Below are 15,486 nucleotides of genomic sequence, written 5' to 3'. Positions count from 1 at the left end.
TACCGCATTTGGACAAACTTTAGGCCGTCAAAATGAAACTTAGTGGGGAAATAAGTATTTTCCTCAAGCAGTAAAAGTTATTATCTTCACATAAATTGGACGCTTTAATTCTCGAGAAAAACCGAATTTCTTCAAGTATTAAGCCCTGAAAATTCTCAATTGGCCAGACGGTCTTTGTGTGCCCCTTTTTCCTATACGTTTTGGTGTTAATTCCTTGACATGTACAGGGACATTGATTTAATCAAGCAATTATAATCTTTATTTAGACATTGATTTAATCAAGCAATTATATAATCTTTATTTAGACATTGATTTAATCAAGCAATTATATAATCTTTATTTAGACATTGATTTAATCAAGCAATTATATAATCTTTATTTAGACATTGATTTAATCAAGCAATTATATAATCTTTATTTAGACATTGATTTCATCAATAGAAATGTTGCATCTTTTTGATGTACAAATGTGGTATATTTTCTTTCAAATCCCATTCCCTTACAATAGTACACTAGAAAACTATGGAATTGGTTATACAGTACCTGGTTACACCAAGTGGATATAACCGTGTGTGTGTGTGGTTGGGTGATCTGGTTAAGATCAACTTGAATGATCATTTGATGTAAAAGTTGAAATTTAACATCAACTAACATTGCAGACAGTTTGCTATCGTATTTTTAGGAATTGTTTATGCTTTGAAAATTATCTTGATGTTTTCAATGTCGGAAATTTAATATTGTTGTGTAAATCAGAATATGCATTCATAGATTACCAATCGAAATTGGCAGATGGGGAAATAATAGGGGGAAGTGAAAGGATATGTTGTAATAAATCTATGTATACTGATATACAATGTGTAATTGGAGACGAAAGTCCAACGAAAATATCAACTAGATAATTACTATTGTGAAAGAGTGATTTTTTTTTTCTTTTTGTAAATTTTCTTCTATAATGAATTGTACTATTGTAAGAAAATTGAGTAATTTGTGTATGTTTATCAATATTACCATGATAAAGTAGGTTCTCTGTGTAATAACTGCTGCCTACTGCTATAAAAAGGTACCATTCTGTATTGTGTATTCTCAATACCATTAGTTTGTGTTTAAATATGAGAAATAAATTAATCTTGGTATCGATATAAGTGTCCCGACTGACCTTACTGCCATCACACCTGTTATTATAACAACAATTGTCGTGAACTCCCCCAGATTCGAGTTAGATCACACGTCTCCCCCAGATAGACACCACAGTGACCACTCGTACCACACATTCACTCTTTGTATTGTTCCGTTTTTTTCGCCAGACGGGATAACGGCAATTCCGGAGAGCAATTAGTCACCATTGTTGGAAGAGTTTTTTTAAACAACCAATCACACATGCCTAGTAAAGACGTGCCGGGTTGGTTGTTGTTATGACGTAATACAAGTCGACCCAAGTGCAATTGATACGTCTGTCCGGCCAATGTCCCGAGCGGTGCTTCACGGTACCAATGACAAAATCGGATCAGTATATTTTTTAAAACGTCCTAATTATAATGTGTTGGTTTGTCCGATATTGGTTTGACTGTTGTCAGCTATAACCATCAATATGAAGTGTTCCGTTGATATCAGTGTAAGAAGGATCACGCCTGTGAGAAATACTCCAGATGTATTACATATTTTGCGATAACCATCTATGTTTCATTCCCGTACCAAAGTGGTAGAAAACTGACAAAGTTCCGTACACTGAACCAATCTTATGGCGCCGTCAGTGGGCCGGGTTTTGGGCAACACTCATAAATACCCTGTCGGTGCCCCAGGAAAGATCTCTCTCGCCAATCATACGTCATCAACTGGACAATACAATGTCATGAATATTCATTACCGATACAATAGGTATATCAAAATAGCTCAAAATGGCCGATTTTCTTGACCACCTTGTCAATATATACATACGTGAAAATCGAACGTTTGATTATATGCAGAGCAATGGCATAAGAAAGGATCAAGAATTATTTCAACTTCAAGTTATAAAACTTTTTTTTACAGTTTTTTTTTTATATTTTCTGCGAGTGTTTCCCATCATACAGCGATTCGCATTCGTAAAGTTTACAACTGATTTTGGATTTTATTTCAAAAACTGGATTTTGAAAGGAACTCAACAGATCTGATAACATGTGTCATATCTTTGTGCTGCAGTTCTTTCTCCCTGACGAAATGAACCAATGATTTCAGTTTATAGATTTTCATAAACACCATCAGCAAATCTGAACGTATATTATCGGAATTGGCCAAAAAATAACAACCCTGTGTTATTTCTCGGGAGACTACGTTGACTGTTCGGATTGACAATGTTTCACAAAACTTTGCTGACGATTTGAAAACATCAGACCTCTAAATACGGTGGTAAGTATTTTACGAGGAAAATTCTGACGCATTCAGTAAGCAATTGAACACTAAAATTCAATTCATGCTGTAATGAATATATTTCTTACAAGGTGGAGGATTTAATTATGTTATATTTTAAATAATACCCCGGAAAAACCCCAAAGAATTTAGCTATATAACAAAATCATTTTTGAACAAAGTCAAAGTATATAAATATGACATTTTAACTCGTCCAATTTGAAACCAAGTATGTTTTGTTTATCAATGACAAAATAATTAATTCATAGTTATAGTATATACATGTCGCGACAAAATAATGTCAGGACGCATCGACAAGTATATTTATTGACAACATGGTAATTTAAAATCGTTGATTTTATTTCAACAACAATGATAAAAGGTCCATATATGTGTATAATCTATTTACCCATAATCAAATAAATAATTTATTTGAGATAAATTCTTGTTCCATTATATCCGGCAATTAAATACTTTAGAAGTAACTGTTTTTATTTAATATCAATGAATTCGTTACAAAATATATTACCAACAAATTTATATTGTTATACAACCTTAATAATTAGTTTATTGTCAACGTGGAAAGTCGTGGATTAGTTTATCGATTTTTTTTTTTTGTAATGCTGGCAGTCAGGTTTCCTGGTGATCTGTAAATATAAAACATGTAGCAGATTTAAACCACAAACACACTTATAACACGAAGTCAAAACATGTACAAATCTACACATTCTGTTTCCCAACTTTGTTAGAAATTTCTAATGTAAAAACTAGGAAAATTTGTTTAAAATCGTATCATTGTAAACTATAACAACGGTGCCCGGTTACAGATAGCCGGGGCCTAGAAAATCGATGAACATGTTAATGTAAAAACCTACTAATAAGACCGTTTTTGCTCAATAAACAAAATGTACAAAAGTAAGGAGAAGGGAGCGATTTCCATGTTCACCGATTGACACCAGATAGATATTATTATTTTAAGATTTATTTTATTCACGAGACTTCATCAATATATAACAGCCCCAAAACACATCAATTAACTGTTTATCTAACAAAAAGTGTGTCATTTAAATATTCAAAAAGAAATCACCTTTTACACCAGAAAAGAAACAATTATTTTTTTTAGGTTTTATATCAGTTAATATTTAATAAGTCGGCTTCTGTTATCATTTATTTTAACACTTTTGATATTTTTTGATATTATAAAAAAAACAATCCTAAACAGACTAATTTCGAAATAGATATCTTGAAAATAAAATTCATTATTGACATGATTTTTGACAAATAATTTCGTTACTTTCTGAAGATATATATATATATATATATTTTATAACTTCTATGATGAATGATCAGAAAAACCATTAATTTTAATTAGATGACATTGACTTGACATTTTACCTTTGGCCGTTATTACCTTCCTGAAGGCTCATAGCGTATTAATCCTACAAATGTCCCATCGATAATACAAAAAAGAAAACATTTTTATGGAATCGATTTTTTTTCTTTAAAAAAATAAATCTATATGTTAAACGTAATTATTACTTGTTTTAATATATATTTAGTGACACAACCACGTGACATTGCTGCTGTTTTATTACCAGTATTCACACGACGGAAACATTGAATGCTGTTTTTTTGTTTTGTTTTTTGTTTACAATTTGAACATGAACATTTGATTTGTGTACTATCAGAAACATTATTTTTAAACACAACAACTATACAATTATTGGCCCTTCGTAGTACACGTGTTATGGATAATTTCTTGACAAATCGAGCAATGTACTCCATCATAAAGAAGACTTACACATGTCCAATATATTAACACAGCAATCAATGTGTTTGTATACAGAAGAAACGGGTTTAAGATTTTCTTTTTAATTTAACGGTCAATGGCTTTATATCAAAATAATTTTCATTTGATAGCACACACAATTTAATTGTATCATGTGACATTGGGCTGTCCTCGGTGTAGAAATGTACCTCCAGTAATAATTCCGGATAATAATCTTGTCTGTGTGATCTGTAAATAATTCATCCTCGTTTCCAGGCGAAAACACTCACGCTGATATCGAGGAAGTTATATATCACTCAAATCTCACAGAGAATATATTTTAAGAAACTATCTTTGGATTATTATCTTAATGGACTGTATGCATACGACTGTCAACATTAGCCATGTCTATGGATATCAATGTATATAAAATGTGGTAAGGAAACCTGAAACTGTCAACTTTGTCAGTAGGCCGGGTGGGTGCGGATGATGAAACCTAAACCTGGTTTGATATCCACATGAAAATATTGATCAAAACAAACCGGTGCTGGACCCTAAGTTTTATATAACAAACACGATACAAGTCATCAAGCCTCATTATATATACTGTCATCTCTGCTCAACTGTTCAAGTTAAACAATCATACATTTTTTTAATTATCAAATTATCAGTTTCAATCATTGCATTTCATATTTTACATGTAAATATAACTTCCAATGCAGCTTCGAAGAATTTTTCGAATGATTTGTGTCCAAACATTTGTACATAATTCTGAACACTCGCTATTTTCAGGATGATAACGATGATATGTTGGTATAAATTGTTCTGATGCATAAAATGTATTTCTCGTGTACGGTTCCAATTTTAGTAGTGTTAGTAACTTTAGTTTTGGCTGTGTATGTGTTAGTAACTTTAGTTTTGGCTATGTATGTGTTAGTAACTTTAGTTTTGGCTGTGTATGTGTTAGTAACTTTAGTTTTGGCTGTGTATGTGTTAGTAACTTTAGTTTTGGCTGTGTATGTGTTAGTAACTTTAGTTTTGGCTATGTATGTGTTAGTAACTTTAGTTTTGGCTATGTATGTGTTAGTAACTTTAGTTTTGGCTGTGTATGTGTTAGTAACTTTAGTTTTGGCTGTGTATGTGTTAGTAACTTAAGTTTTGGCTGTGCTACTAACTTTCAATTTTCCAGATGTTCCTTTAAATTTTGGTAGTGTTAGTAACAGTCCTCTTTGACATATCTCCGAAATATGAACATTCTTTCTAAAGTCAGAAAGGACATTGTAGTAGATAATTAAGCCATCACTCCTAAGTATGTCGGTACGGACACACCATACCTTTGTCCTCACCTCCGCTATGTTTGACTCAAGGTAATGAACAACTTGAACTATCAATAATTTATTCTGAACTTGAAAAGTCATATGTTCTTTATTATCCTTAAAAAACCAAAAACCAAATATTTAAATTACAATCCTTTTTATTCATTCTGCATCACAAACATGGAAGAATTAAAAACATCACCTTTCTGTTTTCGGAAGAATAGATCGTACACCTTGTACTAGTAGTGAGTTATAACCGTTGTGAATTCAAGATTTACATCAACTCACAATGATTCAAAACAATGTGTAGAAAACATATGGGGCAATTCTGTTTTTATTTATATAAAACATGACACAAATTACAAAATTCAATTGACTTTTTCTAGACAGTACCATTCTTGTTCAGCAAGTAATCATTTTAACTTTTATTTCAGTTGGCTTGTAATTTTTCATTCCTTAGTGTATCTTAATAATTAGATGGAAAAAAAGCTTTACTGTATTTTTGTCGATTTTGAAAAAGCGTTCGATAATGTGTGGCGGAATGGCCTCTGGAATAAACTGTCGATGAATAATGTGAATGATAAGATGTACAATATTATATATAATATGTATCAAGGTATAAAATCTAACATTGTTCTAAATGGTCAAGAATCAAATTATTTTCCCTTTGACATCAGTTGAGACAAGAGGAAATTTATCTCCCATATTTTTAGTCTGTATCTAAATGATGTCGAAAAATTTATGATACAAAATAATGTTAAAGGTGTAGATTGTCTCATTGATAAATTTAAATCTGAACTTTTAACATTACTCGACTTTTTATCCTCCTGTATACAGATGACACAATATAATTTTAAGATAATCCATATGTTTACATATTCTAAAATATGGAAGTTAAAAGTAAATATTGATAAAACAAAATACATGGTTTTTTGCAGAGGTAGATTTGTAAATAGAAATATTTTCAATTTAGATAGTGAAAAAATAGGATATGTAGAAAAATGTACGTACCTGGGAACAGTGTTCACACGCACGTGCTCTTTTAATGATGCTAAAAATCATAATATCAAATAAGCCAAGATTGCTATGTACGATATTTGAAAAAAGGCAGAAAACTAAATTTATCAATTAAATGTAGATATGAACTCTTCGATAAAATAGTAACACCTATCCTCATCCACGGATGTGAACTGTGAGTTTACACAAATATTAAGACTATTGTATGTTTCCATTTGAAATTTTGTAAATTATTGCTAGGTTTGAAAAATAGTACATAGTACAAATAGTGTATGATGAACTTAGTATATGTCCCCTCCTAGTAGAAGTAAACTCAAGAGTTATAGGTTATTGGTCACGAATGCTACAATCGAAAAAAAGGTAAATTGAATTATGTCATGTATACTATGTTATATCATGTTTTTGTTGTTGAAAACAAAACAATTCCTTACTTGGGATTGATACAAACTGTTTTGAATGAATTTGGATTGACGAGGGTATGGAATTCCTATTTTTTTGGAATAGGTAACCCAGATTGGGTACAACTATCTGTAAAACAAATACTACATGATGAGTTTTAACAAGAATTTAGCTGTGAAATTTTTTAATTCCTCTTAATCTGTTTGTTATAGAATATATATAAAAATAATTGTGATTTTGAAAATTATTTAGAATTATAAAGTGACAATGAGCGAAGGCTATTGTGTAAATTTAGAACTTGTAATCATACATTTATAGTTGAAACTGGGAGATGGCAAAATATTGAATATAAAAATAGAATATGTCATAATAGCAATACACATGAAATCGGAGATGAATTCCACTATTTATTGAAATATCCTTATTTGAATACAGAAAAAAAATAGAACGTATACGAATTACCAAATGTTGTTAAATTTTCAGAAATAATGAACACAAAAACAAAATGTGAAAAAGTCAAGAAATTTATGTAGATTTATAAACATTATGTTTCAAAAAGTCTCATGATCTGTCCCCCGTTAAATGAGAAGTAGGACACCTACCATTTTTATTTTTTTACCTTAATGATGTTGAAGATTTTCTCTAATACAGTAATGATATTCGAGTCATTAAAGGATCAGTAGCGAGTTTGAAACTGAACTCCGAGTTCTATAAATGTATTCCTTTATCTTTCTGTACGCAGGTAGCACTACAATGTGTTTTCTGACTGAAAACATTGCAAATTAAAGATTAATACTTCTCATTAATAAAACATTTTCAATGTCGAACATGTGAAATAATGTAAAATACATAGGTATAGTTGTTTCGCAAACATGTTCCTTTAATGATGCCAAAAACTATAAATCCATCATTTGCTATGTCAGGATTGTTTTGTTATTTTTAATCCAGAATTAAACCCATCTTAATGTTATTTATTCATTTGTTTATTTAATCTTTATTTATTTATTTATTTATTTATTTGTCTAATTTATTTTTGGTGTGTTTTTTTGAAATCTGTGATTTCACAAAAAAAATATGATATACGACACTTGTATTTTTGTAATTTTTTTCTAGGATTGAAAAAAATACACCAAACTACATGGTTTATGTAGATGTACAGAGAAAAACATATTTACAACAATGTACAAACAAATCAAATTTGATGCATGTGCATCAACTATTTTTTCCTATCTAAGACATAAATATATTCTCACCTTACCATATAACATAACTGTAAGTTTATTACTGTCTGGGGATGCTTCTCTTTCTATCGACAATAACACGAGGATATTCCTTGCTGTGCAAAACTTCCTTGTAAAATCAAACAGATTTTCAATACTAACGTAGAGCATGCACATATTGTGTACGTTTATTATTTTAGATTGATAACACATTAACTATATATCGAACACCAGATGGAAACAGCAAATCCTACTTTCACGTTTTTCTACCTTCTTATATATATATATATATATAATATATTTAATTAGTTGATCAAATCCCAACTAATGTATTCACAATAGACTCTATTGTCAATATGATACGATGTTGTGTTTTATCATGTCTATACTGTTATGTAACGTCAATCTATATATATATAGGTGTCAGATTTATATAAGTGTCTTGACACTTGTCTCTGATTCCTTTTGTATAATTTATATGTTGTATATATAAATGGAAATCGACAAATAAAACACAGTTTAAACTTCAAATGATGATGGTAAAAAAGATAGAATATCCCCATGTCACTATCCGACATTAGACACAATATAATGTATGTTGTAACTATATCATATCGCCAGACCAAACCATGTCAGTTTTAAGAAGTTTATCTTTAATTCTTCTTTACTTATAACAACAAATATACCATTGATCTACATTAAGTTAAACTTGCACATTACATCACTAGATTTCTAGTGGTGTGTACGGAACAAAGCTAAGAACAATGGAATCATATTAACTTGTCACACCAACGTCTTATCACTCAGTATTCAAATACACACGCAACTTCCATCAAGTGCAAAATCAGTCTTAGTAAAATACATTCTTAATAATTAGATTTATATTTCAAATAAATACCCGTGTTAAAACTCTGTAACAGTTTCTGTATATAAACATGTCATATTAAACTTCTCCACGTGAACAACCTGTCAAGGTAGTGTTGATGTGATAGGTAATGGTATACCTACAACGTTAGCCTGTCATATATATTGATTTACTACAGGACGTAAAATACAAGGTTTCGTGCCTACGCCAAATTCACTGAACAAGTAAAATCATCGTGAGGGAAAATTAGACACAAAATAAGATAATTCACGTTACTTGTATGTCCAAAATCGTTCGACAACCATCGTTTCAAACCAATTCGCATCATTTTTCATTTCATTATATGAAATTAAGTAGCATTACTTCACTTAAAAGAGTAATTTTCCCGCGCCAAACCCATTTACTCATATTAGGAAAGCTTTTAAATATTGTTCAGAAATCGCTTAGCCGCTGAAAGCTTGTAACTTACTGTATCCGACACCCACTGTCTTGGTGAGGCTTGTTTCTCTGACGCACGCTGGGAGAAAAATTACAGAAATTGCTAAACCGACTGAAAACGGTTCCTGAGACGAATGTTGATGGCGGGTACGGACATTACTTTGGTGTTTCAGAGCACGTCGTTCTCGTGTAAACTATACCGAACTGGCAAGAATTAAACTAATTTGGGCTAATTCCGATCATTGCTGTAGTTAAACGCACGATAGCTGTCAGCACGAGATTATCCACGGGCCTTAAATCTGATTGTCAGCCCTAAGGCCCACACGCGACCATGCGGATTGCGAAGTCCTTCCTCCACACGCAAATTGATAGCGCCACCTATCATCAGACTGGAAACGACATGCGACTTTACAGATAAAGATGAAAACGTTTTGAATTCAAAGTCAATAACGCCCGATGTTTTGAGTTGGTTTCCAATGTGGTTCGATTTATGTACAAATTCTTATTACATTGTCGACGGCTTCTCTCACCTCGATAATTCAGTCTATATAGTAAGACTACCATACACCGTGACTCCGACCAGACGAGATGTGTTGGAGAGCTACGGATTGTTAGTATGGCTCCTACACTATCAAACGTGTCTCAAAACATGACAAACATTGCTGAATCTATCATATGTTTTTCTGATAATTGATATATTACGTTGATGTGAAGTTGAATAACTTACAAGATTGTCCACGAAACCTGACGGTAGTTCTCGTGAATAAAATAATCTCAATTGCCATAAATCTGACCAAAGTTCTTCTGTAAGAAATGATGTTTGAAGGCTACATACGAAACGTATACAAAACTAAATGGCCAGTAGTGTAATTACTGAAAACACAAATCTCAGCTTGGTTACACAAGGCGCACGGACAGACATTAAATGGGACCAAAAATTAAGAAAACAATGCATTTCGGTAAAACAACGTCACCAAGGAGCCCCTAAAATATGTAACCACTCGGGTAGCTTACAATGTTAACTAAGAATTCCCATCTGCTTTTAATTTTCCATTTCTTGATTGCGATAGCCCTGCTTCCATTGCCTACTGTCGTTACATATTAGATGTTAGTTAATCAACTATCCACTGACTTGTTCCGATAATCACGATTTCTGTGACAGATCTCGACAGGTGACGGAGAACTTAACAACACATGCAGGTTTCGAGTTATACAGGTTGTAAAGACCACGGGAAGGTTTCATGGTTAACATCATGATTGTACATAGAAACTTTTTTTTCGATTCACAATGTTAAAGCATAAGGCTATAGTACCGTTTACTAAAACATGCATACAAAGAATAGCTAGATTTTCATATCTCCCCCTCTCACTGATAATAATAAGTCGCGAACTAGACATTTTTATATATAAAAGTATTTAAAGATATAAACTTTAAGATTTACAATGGTTGATGATGATGATGATGATTAGTATGATGTTGAGTACGATGATAAGATTACAATGATGATGATTACTATGATGATGATGAGGTTATGATGATGATTAGTATGATACAATTATGATTATGATGACAGGCAAACCATACCAATTGGAATTGATGTGTGTGTGTGTGTGTGGTTCTTATATATTTATGTATTAAAAATGTCTTAAAAAATAAAACAAATATAAAAAAAAAGATTTACAATGGTATTTCGCCGAAATCAGAAACAATGTGATATTAGTATTCATACATATATCTTGTTACACTTGTTTTAGACACAAGCGTTCATAATTACATTTTTAGGATTTTTTAAACCACATGGATACTCCGTATATTTACACTGATATGTTGTTTAAATTGTTATTAATTACGAATGATGATAAAAATGAAATTGTAAATCGAGCTCAAATTTGATCAATGTATTAACAGATACATATCGTTGAAAAGCACATGACCGACCAGTTGTAAGGAAAAAGGAACCGCCATCTGATTCATCCCAGACACCCACCATGTAAGTCCAGGATATGTCAGGGACATACCACGTTCTCAAAATGTGAACTAGGGCGGTGACAGTCACCAGGCATATCGAGTGTAGAATTAGGATCACAGAAACAACATAGCGAAAACAACTCGGCCGAAAACACCACGTGATCGATCGTCAGGGAATCTCATAGACTTGCAAACTTTCAGAAATTCAAATTTGATATGAAAATGGATGCAATGAACATGATATGCATGTGAAGTGTTGTCAATGTGACCGCCTGATTGTAAACGTTAATTAATTACTATTAGCATTTTACAGTAAATAGTATACTAAAGCTGTATACAGTTCATTTCTCAATCAAATCAAAACTCCAGCAGCATTTATATGACAGCAATCTCCAATTTGTTGGTCATCCATGACAAATTAGCTTAGATCCAAAATGGATTAATATATTTCCGGAATTGATTCCTAGTTTCATGCGTTTAATACAAAACAGTGGAACACGTTAACGGCCAAGGTTCAAGTTCAAAGGAACACCTATCAATGATAAGACAGTACAGTCTTCATGAACACTGATCATAGCACTATTTTCGAGGACTGATCAACAGAAACAGAGGACACTCTTTTTTAACGCTAATCGTAGAACCAGAGGGCGCTGTGATCACAGAGCTGATCGTAGAACCAGAGGGCGCTGTGATCACAGAGCTGATCGTAGAACCAGAGGGCGCTGTGATCACAGAGCTGATCGTAGAACCAGAGGGCGCTTTGATCACAGAGCTGATCGTAGAACCAGAGGGCGCTTTGATCACAGAGCTGATCGTAGAACCAGAGGGCGCTGTGATCACAGAGCTGATCGTAGAACCAGAGGGCGCTGTGATCACAGAGCTGAGTGGTGCTTAATAACACAACTGATGACAATGTTACCGCAAATTGATCACACACAAAGTTAATTAATTCATAATATTTCTAAACACAATTTATTAATCCATCTATGTTTATTATATTGTTGAAGAATAGACACACAATATTGGAACCAATAGGAAACAGCGAGGTCAGGAAACTATGAAACTGTATGCAACATAAGGATTAGAAGAGATGAAGGAAATGTTTATTATCTCAAAATGTCCTAATTTTCGCAGGGAAATGTGTATATAACGACAAAAAAAGGCTCCTACCTAATTAAGTAATACCAACAATACGGTAAGAGGCGAGTGAGAAGTAGCTTTGATTTTTCTATTCAGCGCACGAGACGACGATAAAGGCAACTTAACGGTTCATTACGAAAGGTCGGCAAAAGTTGCATTGCTGTTCGGAATCCCTCTGAGAATATTACTTTACAATCCGGTTGGTTCAAGGAACATCAGACGAAGATTTGAGAAAATTAGTCTCTTTGGGATTTGGATAAACCCGACACACAAGCATTTCCCCTCCGTCCTCATTTGTTTCCCTAATTGGGAAAATATTCACATCAAGCCGTTTTATTTGCTATTACCATGCCTAGTTACTAGTTTATCTTGTCAGAATGCTCGCCGCGAGACTGTCCCTAGGGGGCGCTGCGCACACGCCATCCCATAATTAAACATATTCACAAATGACGGAAAACCGTTAGGAAAACAACCTAATCAATGTTTCTTTGGTGGACGCGTTTATCTAATATCCCTCAATTCAATCAGGGGCGCACAATTCAATTGTAACTTTTCTTTGGCAAATTCAAGCACGCATCTACCCTGCTGAGGTCAAGTAGGACGGTAACTGTAAGAAAATATCAAACCTCAATGTCCGTCTGTTCGGCTGTAATAGGCTGATACCTCTTACATGCAGCAGCACATAAGGGGAAAGTAGTTCTGATATCCGTATAAACATGTTTTATAAAAACTTCTAATATCCCTATAAACATGATTTATAAAGACTTCTAATATCGATATAAACATGTTTTATAAAGACTTTTGATATCGATATAAACATGATTTATAAAGACTTCATTATTTCGGAAACTACTGTAGTTCATATACATTTAAATTGCAAAATAATTGTACCATGTCAAAATAAAGTCACTGAACAACTTAAAACAAAAGTATTATATTAATTCAAAAAGTTATCAAATTGGATAGAAATAGGTTTATAAATACAGATTGTACATTGTTTTATTTTTATTAATGTGTATTGTTTTCTGTTGTTATTTCATTAATTCATTGTGTATTGTTTTCTGTTGTTATTTCATTAATTCATTGTGTATTGTTTTTTGTTGTTAATTCATTGTGTATTGTTTTTTTGTTGTTAATTTATTGTGAATTGTTTTCTGTTGTGAATTCATTGGTGTATTATTTTCTGTTGTTAAATTTTTGTGAATTGTTTCTTGTTGTTTACTTGATGTGAGTTGTTTTTCATTGTTAATCTGTTTTGTATTGTTAATTTGTTCTGTATTATTAATATGTTGTGTATTTTTCGCTTAATTCCGGATTGTTTAAAAAATTGTTTATTATTTTGTTTCTTTTTCTGTTGTTTATTGACATTTAGTTTTTTTTATATCTGTAGTTTAAGGAATAATTCTTGTTTTTTTTTTTAAATAGTCACTGCGCATTCACACTAATTGCACATGTGTACACCGTTTCGGCTATTAACAATGTTTTCATAAATATCAAATTTCCCGTTCACACACTTTGTTACTAAGGTTACATAACGTTCACACAACGGATATTAATATTTATATCTTTTTTTCTGTTGTTTATTGGTATTTATAATTTTTTCCTGTTGTTTATTGATATCTCCATCTTTTTCCTGTTGTTTATTGATATTTATATCTGTTTTCCTGTTGTTTATTGATATTCATATCTTTTTTCCTGGTTTTTTATATCTATATCTCTTTTCCTGTTATTTATTGATATTCATGTATTTGTTTCTGTTGTTTATTGATATTTATATCTTTTTCCTTTTCTTTATTGATATCTATATCCTTTTTACTGTTTTTATTGATATTTGTATCTTTTTTCCTTTTGTTTATTGATACTTATATCTTTTGTTTATTGATATTTATATCTTTTGTTTATTGATGTTTATGTATCCTTTTTCTTTTTGTTAATTGAAACTTATATCTATTTTCCTGTTGTTAATTAATATTTTTATTTTTTTCCCCTGTTGTTTAATGATATTTGTATCTTTTTCCTTTTGTTTATTGATGTTTATTTCCTTTTTCCTGTTCTTTTTTTATCGATATTCATATCTGTTTTCCTGTTGTTTATTGATATTTGTTTCTTTTTTTCCAGGTTTTTTTTTAATTTCGTTCTTATATCTGTTTCCTGTTGTTTATTTATCGGTTGAATGTGTTGGTAGCTGTTTATTGGTGGACTATGTAAACTTACCGAGAGACTCTATCTAACATATAATGTATGAATCTGTACTGATAACTCCCATGACGGTTTACTAAGTTATGAAAATTACAGATATGTTAACGATTAGCATCCCTTGGTATATGTTTTACACGTAGTAGGACAAACATGTATATATATAATAAAATATTACCCCTCTTTTTGTTTTCACGGCGTTAGTAGAAGTTAGAAGAGATAGACTCCAACCAAACAATCTTCATCTAAAAAGGATCAAACTTAATATTACATAACTTACGCTCTCATGGGTTTTGTTTTCTTAATTAACTATAATATGATTCCATTAAACACACTGTCGCTGTAATGATATTAAAGTAGAAACTAATAGAGAAAATAGAAAACCCGGAATCCGGATCAAGACTATTTATTGTATTCTATTTTTCCTAACTTCTTTATCATCCCTACACGGTAAAAGAGACAAGCATCATCTCCAAGTCCTCTGTCGCAATGACACGGCGACTTGCCTTCCCTAATTAGCCCCATACTCTACACACAAGCATAAGGGCTCAGATGGTTTCATGACAATTTCAAATGATCACGAATCAACGCTATAAGGCGGCCGGAATAGCAAATTACTACAGGAAGGAGAAGGAAATGATGAATTAGAGTGTTTTAAAGTGGAATTAACAAGTCCCCTGCGCTGATTAATTTCATCCATTTACTAATAACATTTGATTAACTACACCTCCGGTTTCCTCCGCCATTCTCCGCTCGCACCGTCGTCGACAAAT

The 15,486-nt window shown here is 32.0% G+C and overlaps 1 protein-coding gene across 1 annotated transcript in view; it reads left to right on the top strand.

Moving 5' to 3' along the window:
- Nucleotides 1–1,903: 1,903 nt before the first annotated feature.
- LOC117340996 (brain-specific homeobox protein homolog) overlaps nt 1,904–15,486 on the top strand; it is a 28,666-nt gene continuing 15,083 nt past the window's right edge. The window contains exon 1 of the mRNA XM_033902791.1: nt 1,904–2,385. The gene's annotated coding sequence lies outside the window, so the exon portion shown is untranslated. The remainder of the gene's footprint in view (nt 2,386–15,486) is intronic.

Source organism: Pecten maximus, chromosome 13 (genome assembly GCF_902652985.1).
Source record: "Pecten maximus chromosome 13, xPecMax1.1, whole genome shotgun sequence".
In the NCBI taxonomy this organism is placed as follows: Eukaryota; Metazoa; Mollusca; class Bivalvia; order Pectinida; family Pectinidae; genus Pecten; species Pecten maximus.
This window is presented reverse-complemented; position numbering and strand designations above follow the sequence as displayed.